At 41.6% G+C, this 9,972-nt stretch overlaps 1 pseudogene; it reads right to left on the bottom strand.

The window, feature by feature from the left end:
- Nucleotides 1–838: 838 nt before the first annotated feature.
- LOC142836677 (U6 spliceosomal RNA) lies at nucleotides 839–933 on the bottom strand (annotated as a pseudogene).
- Nucleotides 934–9,972: the final 9,039 nt, after the last annotated feature.

Genomic DNA, 9,972 nt, shown 5'->3' with positions numbered 1-9,972 from the left:
AAGGATTGACCCTTTGCCTCAGCCTCCCAAGTTGCTGTGATTATAGGCCTGTATCATCATCCTTGGTACTTTGGTCCTTGACAATTGCTGAGGAGCCCTCCAGTTCTGTGGCTTACGTTTTATGTTAATATTTACCAGATAGGAACTAGGGAAACTTAAGCTAATTTATTAATTTATTGAAAATAACAAGTGTTGAATTTATTAACATAGCAATACAATTATATATTATACATCTATACATTTATATATATATGTAAATTTTATTTTTAAAGATAAAATAGGGAAGATAGAGGATTGAAAATAAGGACAAATATTCTTTTTGTCTGTTTGGTTTTTTTAAAATACTTATTTATTTTATTAAGTATACAATATTCTGTCTGCATATATGCCTGCAGGCCAGAAGAGGGCACCAAATCTCATTACAGATGGTTGTGAGCCACCATGTGGTTGCTGGGAATTGAACTCAGGACCTTCAGAGGAGCAGGCAATGCTCTTAACCACTGAGCCATCTCACCAGCCCTGTTTGTTTTGTTTTGAGACAGGGTTTCTCTGTGTAGTTCTGGCTGTCCTGGAATTCAATCTGTAGTCTAGGCTGGGCTTGAACTCAGGGACCCACGTGCTACTGCCTCCAGAGTGCTGAAATTAAATCTGTGCACCACCATTGAAGGTAGAACAAAACGTTCTTCACATAATTTTTAAAAAGTTCATGTTAAAACCACAATGAGATATGAATGCACACTCACCAGAATGCCTAAATTACAGACCAGCAAGGAAGAGCAAGTGGAACTCTTATAGATCGTTTTCATTTTTTAAAAAAATCAGCTAATTTCTTTCTTTTTAAAATATGAAACACTTCACGAATTTGCTTGTCAAAGGGGCCATGCTAATCTTCTCTGTATTGTTCCAATTTTAGTGTGCTGCAGAAGCAAGCACCAGGCAATTTCTTAAACATATACTGACCAAATAAGAATTTTACTCCTAGGTTCTTACCTATAAAAAAAATGAAAGCACATCTTCCCAAGTGTATGTATGTTATAGCTGATAGTGGCTCGCTTCATAATACCCAGAAACACCACAAACATCCAGCAGCCGGCAGATGGCTAGAGAGATCAAGGCTCATCAGCTCAAAGGAACACTACCGATCAATGGAAGGGAACACACTTCATGTGTACAGCAATGTGAATGGGTTTCAAAAATTGTGTGCAAAGAACCCAGATGTAAGGAAAAGGGAAGCAGCTGTAAATGATTCAGATAAAACTTCTGGAATTGCTTTGGGGAGGAGGTAGAGGAGCCACCTAGATAGGCACAGAGGGAGCTTTGGTATGATGGAAATCTCTATCCTAATTGTCCATATATTATACCTATCTTAATTATAGCAATTGGTTATATGGATATATACATCTGTCAGTTCTCTTCAAACTGCACACTTATAAGTATTTTATTTAGTATGCTAATTTAATACTGTTAGTTTTTTTTATTTTCAAAGATAATGTTTAATGCTTTCAAATGTTGCAGATAAAAAAAAGTCCATGACATCAGTCAACCGAGGACAACTAGGAGTGTCTAGAGTGTAAATTCAATAGACTTGAGGGGTCTGAAGTGGGCTGGTGGGTGGAGAGGGAAGGTGGACATGCAGAGCAATGGCTGCCCTGGCCCAGGGGGCGTTGCTACTGGCTGCACTAGCCATAGGCTAACTTTATGGCACTAGCCCCAACTTGCTGAAATCTCAACTCTGGAAGTCTAAGGGACTAACCACTTGTTACAGTTTCCATCCGTACCGTCTCCTTGAGGCTGAGTCCTCTGTGTAGCCGTCCTTAGAGCCGGGGCCACTCAGAGGGCTCTGGCTTCCTGGATGGATTGCTTTGTTCGCAGGAGTATAGTTTAAAGGGTTATGAAGTAGTGTTAGTAACTTCAGGACACAGGCCTCAAGGGGTGAAAGCAGGTCACAGTGGCCATGCCCTGGGAGAGTTTTTTGGTTTTTCCTTCTAGTCTCTTCCCCTCTCAGTCTCTCTGCCTCCTGGCCACCAGGAAGTTAGCACCTTTGATCTTCCATGGTACTTTCTAGCCCTGAGACCCAAACCAGGAGCCAGGGACCACAGACCGAAACCATGGACCAAAATAAGCCTTCCTCCTTCAAACTGATTTTTTAAGATATTTTTGATACTGCACAGAAACCTAACCTACCATTTTGTATTGCTCGCTAAACATATTTAGTCATAGCAAGAAGAGGAGTACAAAAATTACTTTCTTAACTATAATTTTATAGAAACAAATTTTAATTTCTGTTCTCTTTAGCCTTAAAGTTGTCCTCAGTGATTTCCAGGAAATGGCTTTCTTCCTACTAAATCTAATAGTTCCTGCAGACATGCCTTCCCTAAGACTTTTATGATATTTGACACTGATCAGTGGTCATGGAATATAATTTTATCTATGTAAAGATGCGTTACATTTGTTTAAGCTGTGGGATATTACTTTACCTGTGTAAAGGTAGGTTGCATTTGTTTAACAATGTAAGGATGTGTTACATTTGTTTATGCTGCATTTGTTTAATGATGCAAAGATGGGTTGCATTCATCTCAGCTTGCCTGCCTAAGGCATCTGATTGTTCTAATAAAAACCTGAACAGCCAATAGCTTAGCAGGAGAGGGAGAGTCAGGGCTAGTAGGCAGAGAGGATACGTAGGAAGAGAAATAGAGGTTTGAGAGAGAAGGAGAAGAAAATGAGATAGAAAGAGAGGGACACACCCAAGGTCAGAAGCCAGGCAGCAGACAGACAGGCAGACACAGACACAAGAAACAGGAAAGTAAGACGTACAGAAATAAAAGAAAGGCAAAAAGCCCTGAGCCAAAATGTAGAAGAAGAGAAACAAGCTATAAGAGCTAGCAAGAAACAAGTCTCAGTTAAAGTCAAGCATTCATAACAAATAATAAATCTCTGTGCCATGATTGGGGAGCTGGTCTGTGGCCTAAAGGAAAGCCTGCTACAACCAGTAATTATACTTTCTTGGTGGGTGTTTGTATTAGTCAAGATTCTTTAGAATAACAGAACTTATAGAATGAATCTCTCTATGGAAAGGGGATTTACTGGAAGAACTTACAGGCTGTGGTCCAGCTAATCCAACAATGGCTGGCTGTAAATGGAAAGCCCAAGAATCCAGTAGTTACTCAAGTCACAAGACTGTATATCTCAGCGTTTCTGACAGTCATCTCACAGAGACTGCTGCTGGCCCAGGAGTACACTAAAGAGGTGTGACTCCAGAGAACAGGCTACACCCAGATTAAAGTATGTGCCAGTCCAAAGACTCCACGTATGACCAATCCAATGTGAAATTCAGTCACTCTCAATTCTGAATAATTCAAAACGTAAGCCTTCACATCTGACTATATCCACCCCATTCTTTGTGTTCTTGAAAAGAATTTCAATTCATCTTCCTGGATGCCTTTTGATAAGCCAGTAATTCACCATCTTTCCTTGGCACTAGACTTTGGAAGCCTGGTGTCTTTCTCTCATTCCCTCCTGTTAACTAGAAAAACTCTCCCCAGAGTTGGAGAATCCACTCAATATTGCAATTTGAACTTGGCAGTTATGAGGTGTCTCAGCTGCACCTTGTTATTTAATTGCCTACAAAAGAAGAGAGCATTTATTGCTCTTGGTACTTCAACAATAGACACCAAAATTTCAAATTTTCTATGAGCTGCCCCAACACACGCACACACACACACACACACATACACACACACACACACACACACATACACACACACACACACACACACATACACATACACACACACACATACACACACATACACACACACACACACACACATACACACACACACACACACATACACACACACACACACACACACACACATACACACATACACACACACACACACACACACACACACACACACACACACACACCTTTAGATAAAGCGGATAAGTTGGCAGTGGACCACAAAATATTTTGAAGTAATATTTTGATCAAAAGAAGACGACATTATTATTATAGCTACAGATGATATTATTTCAGGGTACCAGAAAATGTAGACTGAATTCTTAAGCAATCTGCACCAAGATACAAATAATAGCTATTGAATAGCAAATGAACACTCTGTTATTTCTGCTGCCGAAGCAAGATAAAAGTAATTCATGGGAGCTGTTTTGCTGAAGATGGGAAGAAATTGTGGGCTGACCATGAACACCCAAGGGTAGACGTTATTATTTGTCCAACAATAAATGCAGATACTCCGATAAATTAAATAAGGTCAGATAGAGAACAGAAAATTCCCTTCTGAGTTTATCTTGGGAAAGCACACACTTCTGAATTATCTGATTGAGAATAATGAACTACGTGGAGTCAGATTTGATCAGGCTGTAACAGCCAGAACATTAATTTCACTTTGTTCAGGGCCGTCCTTTGCCGTTTGTCCTAGGGCAGGTTCCAGGCTGGGAAGGACGATAACAAAATGCGTCTGTTTTTGTTGTTAAATTTCTCCTTAAGTTACACAACGACAAATCTGCGTTCTTCTAGTTCAGAGACTGTAGTGTAAGAGCTTGTCCTGTCCACTTGTTGGATTCTCGGGAGAGCTAAGGATGATCTCTGAAATAGTTAAGATGTCTAAAGCATTTAGGGCAGCCAGCACAGGATTACGTCTTTGCTACCAGCGTCACTGCAACTCTTTGTGATTTTCCTGATGGAAATCCACCATGCCTCTCCACGATCAGTGGAGTTAAATCCGGTGCAGACTGACAGGCGATCGCCTTGTGTACAACCAAACGTGTTGCCTCACAAGGTCCTTTGGGCTTCTTCTTTCTTTATTCATTCCTTCAACCTTACATCAATTTATCAAATATTTATTGAGTACCCATGATGGAACAGGTATTGTGATAAGTGCTAGGTTTTCAAAGACAAGTAAGACATAATACTTACCATCAAAATGGATCTACTAGGAGAGACAATGTCTACTTAAGTATAACACAAGGAGAAAGGTGCTGTTGGCAATATACCGTTGGGAGCGCACAAGGGCAGAAGCCTTTGATTCAGGCCTTGTTTCTCTTTTTAGTTTTTATATCCTCCTCTGTTTCTTTTCTAGAAATAGTCCCTGATTTTTCAGGATAATTCCAAGCACTGATACTTGCAGACTTCCCAAACCCTAATTCCTGCGATGTTATGATTTCCTATGATATATTCTCTAGCATGTTCAATGCCTTCGTGTGTCTCTGTTTTCCTGATTGAACACACGTTCATTGAAATCAAGGATGGAGTTTTCTTGAATGAAAGCTCACAGCTTCTAACCAAGTTGAAACAAGTCCCAGACGATGAACAAAATAATCAATATTCATCAACTGTTTCAAAGCCTGCGTGTCAAATTAAGTTTGAGACTCGACCAGAATTCTACTGAATGTTAATATAAACCAAATTGATGAAAACTGTGGGGGCACATGGGTTATTAGCAGTGGGTATTTGAACAAAACAGAGAGAATGGATTCCGGATTGGCAGCTAACAATTTCAACTGTGCTCTGCGATGTTTTATTTCATTCTCAGGGTCTCAATATGTATAAATATTCTCATCAGATGACATCCACATTAGAAAATTTCTGTCTTGAAAAAAGGCTTGTACTTATTTTCCAAAGCAAATACCATTGTGATAATTTGAATTCTTGACCAATTTTCTATATATTATAGAGGATTTTTACTTTTTGTTTTATTCATTTATTTAACCAAAATTATTGATGCCAGGAGTAGTTTTCTTTTGTATAAAATTCCCAACAAAGGCCTGATTTATCATTCCTTTTATTAATATTAAGCATTGTTAGTAATGGAGAGAAGGCTCAGAGGTTAAGAGTACTTGTTGCTTTTCCAGAGAAACCAGCTTTAATTCCTAGCACCCACATGGTGGCTCACAACCATCTGTGACTCCAGCCACAGTGTTCTCCTCTGAGGCTATCAGACATGCGTGTGGTGCACACCATACATGCATCCAAAATACACACACACATACAAAAAATAATAAAACAACCAAAAAATCGTTTTTTATAAAAAATGTTGTTATTGACTGTACCTTTGCCGTTGGTTTTTTTGTTTTGTTTTGTTTTCCTTATCATGGCTTGCTGCAGAAGTCCTAGCAGATGCCACCCTTCCTTCTTCTGTCATCACGACGCAGGGTATTTCCGGCAGAACGACATGCTACCACGTCCTTGTTGGAAGGCAAGTCATGAAGGGTGTTTCTGTACTCTACAGGAATGCCTGGGCTCATGCTCCATCACTGCCATTTATGAGCTATCTGCTGTCTTGACAAGTTATTAATTTATGCTCCCGGGTCCTCATTTGATAAACAAAATTATTCAGAGGACAAATGACTTAAACTGAGAGCAGTATGTGGCAAACAAGTCAGGTTCCATTGCGACTGCTGGAGCAATTGCTTCTCTTTCTTCCAATAGCTTATATTCTTCATACCTGTATCCAGCGGGGCCTCAAGTTTTCTTTGGAAAAGTAGAGTTATGAAACACCCCAAAAGACCAGTATAAGCAGTCTGGTACTTTTAACTACTGTACAATATTTTCATAACTGGGCTTTTTGAAATAAATTTTGATTAGACATACATTTCAGCCAGTCCTTGTAATTGTTGGGTTTTGACCTTATAAACTGTAATACGGTACATGCAATCGCTAAGCCTCCCTTCTATTTACCTTAAATAACTCACTCAGATCTCCAGAACTTGCAAAAGCTTTCTAGTCTCGTTTTTCATTCTGGAGACATTCACCCATCTTAATCTTCTTATATAAATCCCTCTTTTTAAAAACAATTTCTATGTTTACATCCTTCTAATGTTTTATGTACTGGTTTCCCTTCTTTATGCCAGGAGACATAATAGCATTAACAAGCAAATTTACTATCTGTTGTGAGGGTTTCTCCCCGGTGGAGGTGGTGAACGAGGAGTTGTGGTGGGGGAGGTGGTGAGTGTAGTTCTCCCAGCATCCCTCAGTCCCTACCTGTTACAGATTATGGCTTGCATACCCATTCTCTGCCCTGAACTCTCCAGCTCAGGCACTGTAACCAAAATGTCTAGATTATATGGGGAAGAGCCTTTGGTTACCTGCCCTTTTTGGGACCTTTGAATCCTGGCTTGTGCACCTGGTTCATCTCTCTCCCCTATTTCTTCCTCTCCCCCTCTCTCTCAGTGGCGCAGTTCTGTCTGGTCAGGTCCACTCTGGTCTCTCCCAGATGTGCCTGCCTCTGGCTACAGTCGCCCACATATCTACAATAAGCTTTCTTCTCCCCCACACCTAGGAACCATCATGCTCTTCCCTTTCCTCTTTATTTCTTGTGTTTTCATTCAGTGAGTGAAGGGTCGGGGTGGGTAAGGCAGGAACCAAACAACGCCTATTCCCTCCTCATAAGGTCCCAGTGGCAAGCCAGAGTTCAATGTCATCAAAGTTCATACCAGAGAGCCAATGAATTTTTTGGGCTGACTTACTGAGATGGGTGAGGGAATTCTGACAGCAGGGGGGTTGCTCAAAAGTACAGGGGAGAGTCTTCACATAGCTGCTGCCCAGCCCCTAGTCTTTCCCAGCCTGTATACTCTAGCTCCTCCCCAAGACCACGAGGATTCAGGAAAAATGTATACAACTGGCTGGAAGAATGGCTGGCTACTCCGCAAGTCCAGCTGTGGTTGTGAAGATAGCAGCTGTTTGGATTAGGATAGTGCTAGGCCCTTTCACTTCAGTAAAAGGAAGTTGAAGAGAAACCACATGCGTAAAACAATGGAATGCTTTAATATCACCTGTGTACAAACTGTTAAACTGTGAGGCTTTGAAAGTTCCCAGGTAAACCTTAGCTCCTTTTCATAACAAGGTCCCGTATGATCTCTGGTTCTCACTAGATAGCACAAGCTAGCTCTGAACTCATAATCTTCCTGCCCTCCCCTGCCCTCTCTAGGATTACAGGTGTGAATCACTTCTTCCTGGTTAAAATTTTCTTAAAACCACTGCCATATCACACATCTCTGTAAGTGAGCTTTTCCACCCATACCCTTTGAAATTTAGCCTGAGAAACCTTATTATGCAGAGAAAAGGTTGATTTCGTCCAATTAAATTAGAACCCTTGATTAGTAGGACTGTTTGTTAGCCTTGATTTCAAGAGAAAAGTAGACTAAAACAGAGGTTCTCAGACAGAAATGAGAAGCCTGCTTCCAGATTGCATGTTCAGCTGATTGTCAGTCGACACTATCTCCTAGACCCTTGAAGCCCACCCTGAAGCACAGAGTGTTTATGTACACTGCAGAAACTTCGGCCATCTAGTACTCAGTGATAGTCACCACTCTCTATTTCCCAAGGCATGATAGAAGCTAAAGCATTTTGAAAAGACTTGTTATGGAAGTGTTGAACTATGGGTATTAGGTTTATTTCTAGCTAACCAGAAAATCTAGTTAACTGGAATGACTTGTCCCCTCAACAGTCCTAGTAAATGGGTTTTGATTATTCTTTGGTTTCTAAAATTACTGTCCAAGTTCTTCCTATTAATAGTGCTTGGAGGAAAAAAATTGTTTCTACGGTCAGACTGCTTAGGGACGATCTGACTGCCCTCAGCTTTAAAACAAAAGAGACAGAAAGCAAATACTCTCTGTTTGGTGTGGACCCCCTAGAAATGTGCACAGCAGGATAAGCTCAGCCGTAGAGAAAACAGAAGTTTGGGGGGCTCGTGGTTTCTATTTAAGGCTATATGAGTGTTATAAGTTTCATTTTGAGAAAGTATGGATTAGGCATTAAAAATTAATTTATCTTTATTTGTTTTCCAGATTAATGGCCCTTCTAAAATAGAAAATTGAATCAGGATTTAGCTATTCCATCTGCAAAAGCTAATTGCAACACATATTTATGAAATTAGATGTGGAGAAGCGAGCTGCCACCACCCACTCAACTACAACAAGGGTTTTTTTTTTCCACTTCTGAGACAGCATAAGAGACAAGGAATTAATATGCATGCGGCACATCTTCCTTCTCCAGTCTGCTGGTGCCTGTGGATGAGTTTGGAATTTCTCTTTCTTTCTGATAGTGGTGTAAAGCCTGGCAAAGGCTTGAGAAAAACAGAGGGCAATAAGAGGTGAGGTAATGTGGATTACATTTTATATTTTTATGTCACTTTTTAGTTGATCAACATTTACATGCAAATAAATTAAAAGACGGTTGCTTCTAAAGAGTTTATAATAAATACAGGCATAATGGCTTCGGCTTGTAGTCCTGTGCTTGAGAAGCTAATGGAGAAGAACCTTGAGTCTGGGCTCAGCCAGAGCTGGACAGTGGAACAGAGTACAGAAAAACTCAGCTGCAACAGCCCTCCCCGTCCCTATTCACACAGCCACAGCCCTCCCCGTCCCTATTCACACAGCCACAGCCCTCCCCGTCCCTATTCACACAGCCACAGCCCTCCAGGTCTCTATTCACACAGCCACAGCCCTCCGTGTCCCCATTCACACAGCCACAGCCCTCCCCGTCCCTATTCACACAGCCACAGCCCTCCAGGTCTCTATTCACACAGCCACAGCCCTCCATGTCTCTATTCACACAGCCACAGCCCTCCGTGTCTCTATTCACACAGCCACAGCCCTCCATGTCTCTATTCACACAGCCACAGCCCTCCGTGTCCCTATTCACACAGCCACAGCCCTCCCCATCCCCATTCACACAACCACAGCCCTCCGTGTCCCCATTCACACAGCCACAGCCCTCTCCGTCCCCATTCACACAGCCACAGCCCTCTCCGTCCCCATTCACACAGCCACAGCCCTCTCCGTCCCCATTCACACAGCCACAGCCCTCCATGTCTCTATTCACACAGCCACAGCCCTCCGTGTCTCTATTCACACAGCCACAGCCCTCCATGTCTCTATTCACACAGCCACAGCCCTCCGTGTCCCCATTCACACAGCCACAGCCCTCCATGTCTCTATTCACACAGCCAC

Source organism: Microtus pennsylvanicus, chromosome 16 (assembly GCF_037038515.1).
Source record: "Microtus pennsylvanicus isolate mMicPen1 chromosome 16, mMicPen1.hap1, whole genome shotgun sequence".
Classification (NCBI taxonomy): domain Eukaryota; kingdom Metazoa; phylum Chordata; class Mammalia; order Rodentia; family Cricetidae; genus Microtus; species Microtus pennsylvanicus.
Note: the sequence above shows the minus strand (reverse complement) of the source record. Positions and strands in the feature narration are given on the sequence as shown.